Below are 3,133 nucleotides of genomic sequence, written 5' to 3'. Positions count from 1 at the left end.
GTGTGTGTATATATATATATATATATATATATATATATATATACATATATATATTGTATTTTTCTTCTGTATGGGACAAATTAATTAGGTATGAACTCTCAACTTATGCTATTATTAGTTTCGTTATAATTTAAATATTACTAATTTTGGACCAGTTGTTAAGTTGTCCTCTCACTAGCAATGAGGTGTTTATTTGTTTTTTAAAAAAACAACTATAAAGTTTTGTTTTAGATTCAGTACTATATTTACCTCAAGGAAAATAAGTTTTATAAATCTCATCTTTTATAGAGTTTGTTTAAATTAGGGAACTCAACTTATGTCCGAAATCTCAGAGACACACTTATATTATATTAAAGTCTTATTACCCTGAATTTATTTTATAAGTAATTTCCTACCTCTTTTCGGCGCACTATCTTGAAAAAAAAAGTCAACCAGAGGTGGGTCATCACAAGATAGTGCCACGTAGGCCGAAAAGGGGTAGAACATTATTAATAAAATAAGTTCAGGGGTAATAGGACCTTAGTATAGTATACGTATGTATCTGAGATTTCGGGCATAGATTGAGGGGTACTTAAGCATTATCCCTTTAAATTATATGTAAATATATTTTAGACATATTTTTCACTTATCAAATATAGAAAATTATAGTTAATTATTTTACGGTAAATATATTTCTTTACGTCGAACAATACTCTCTCTTGTGTATATAAGTTCAATTATTTTAAATTAATACATATTGATTTATCTATCTCAAATGGAAAAAGGGAAGATTAATGGCGAGCTATATATGTCATTAGATATGGTGAGCCTAATAAACTTATAAACTATAGGGTATGTGAAAGAAATAGCCTTCATGCAACAATTGGTTAATTATGATTAGTGGTTAAGATTTGCAAGAGTTGCCAAAATCGAAGTATTACTATGCTAATTGTTTCATAATTTAGATAGATTAGGAGTATATAATAATACTATATATAATTGGTTTAGTAGTCTTTAAAATTAATTTGATGAAGTGTTGGGTCACCTAATGACATTACAGTTGTACTAATATCTACTTTTCTTCAATGAGTCCCCTATTGCCTTTCATCTCCAAAATTCTCTAAAGTTGACATTCTTTTTTATGTTTTATTCGATTCCACACATAATACTAATTACGTACAATTATTTCATTAATTAATTAAAAATGAAAATGCATAAATTACAATAAGAAGAATCACCATGATCCTTCTCCCCTTTTTCTGCTTGAAATTTTATACTATAGTCTATACGTATTGTTTTTGCAAATATTTAATTGCGGCCTTTTATAAATGGTATTGCATAAATAATTGTGGTAGATATGAATTTATTTTCGTATATATACAACTTGACCTCTGAAATCAGATAATTTTGATCCAATAATTTGATTTTTTCAGTTCCACTAAATAGACCATGATATCATAATCAAGCTCCCTTACGATATATAAGTATATTTATATATCTCACCACATGTGGGTACCAAAAAATGTATAAAAGGAGGACGTCTACCATATGCAACAAGAAAAATAAATTACTAGAGGGTAAGTTACGTTGCTCACATGACCTCAAAGTTTGAACTTTCTTTCGGTGGTTCTCATGCTATAATCTTTTAATTAAATAGTGATAGACATAACGTGTAGTAGAGCTTAATTAGCTTAAATCAGTGATATGCAAAAAAAAAAACGCAATTTCTCGATAAAACTAGATATTTTATATATATATTTTTTGTATTATATGTTGATATTCATGTTATAAAAAGGCTAAATGGAGCACTTGGTTTGATGTGGGCTTTTTTACCTATAGCATAATAAAAGGGATAATTGTATATAATTGCAAACTAATAACCTAAAATAAATGGAGTAGCTAGGGCTTGATTTAATTGTGCTACATAGCAAATGTTTGTCAAAATTTTTCAGTCGCCTCTCTCTCAAAAATCTCGCTCGCCACTCTCCCATTCTCGCTCCAATCTCTCGCTCGCTTCCTCACTTTTTATACAAACACAAGTGTATAAAAATTATTTCTATTTGTATAAAGCAGAAAAAATTATATAAATACATATATTTTTGTTCCCCTTTCTCCCTTATTCCAGATCTCAATCTCAACCCTCGCCTTTCTTACTTATACAAACAAAAGCGAAATGTATAAATTACGTTTATGTTTGTATAAAGCGGGAGAAAATTGTATATACACATGCAAGTACATATATTTTTATCCTATACACTTATAATTATACAATAAAAATACTCCCCTGCCCAGTTTTTTTTGTCTTTCTCTCTTTCTCGTTTTATACAAATTCAAATTGTATCTCATTTCTCTCTTTCTCGTTTTATACAATTCGATTCAATTGTGTATTCCCTGTCCAAGTCTCTTTTATCTTTATCTTTCTCATTTTATACAAATTCAAATTGTATATAATCGTTCTATACGCTTATAATCATACAATTCGTTTTATACACTTCGTTTATATAATTTTCTGCCCAAGTGTCTTTCTCTTTCTCGTTTTATACACTTCGTTTTATACAATTCGCTTCAACTGTATATGTATAGCGAATTATACCGTTTTTATGTTTGCTATGGACCGCAATTATGTAAACTTTGTTATAAAATACAAATATAAATTTTTTATTTGCTACATGTGAAAGTTGTCCATAATAAAACTCATGCTTTAGAAATCTTTAGATTCAACTCTGTTTTGAATTAGTAATTAAATGTTGACATGACTATATAGTCCAATATAGTATCAATCTAATTAGAGAAGACTTGAATATATAAAGAAGTCATTACCTCATTACGATACGATAAGGTAAGAACATAAACATAAAAAGTTATATTAAGGAGTTGCAATTATACACTAAAAACTATTTTATAATCTTGTTCAATTAATATATTATATAGGAACGAGATGGACCTGAATACAATAAAATAGATAAATATGATTTATATATTTCAATAAATTTGTCATTGATAATTATAAGACAAATTGTAAGTTGTAAGTAGTCAATTATATTTGAATGAAAAATGAAATGCATAGATGGATGCAATTAGATTTAACTTAATGGTACTTCCATCAAACCAATGATTAATTAAGAGGATAATAATATATATATATATATATATA

The sequence above is a fragment of the Solanum pennellii genome, chromosome 2 (genome assembly GCF_001406875.1).
Source record: "Solanum pennellii chromosome 2, SPENNV200".
Classification (NCBI taxonomy): domain Eukaryota; kingdom Viridiplantae; phylum Streptophyta; class Magnoliopsida; order Solanales; family Solanaceae; genus Solanum; species Solanum pennellii.
This window is presented reverse-complemented; position numbering follows the sequence as displayed.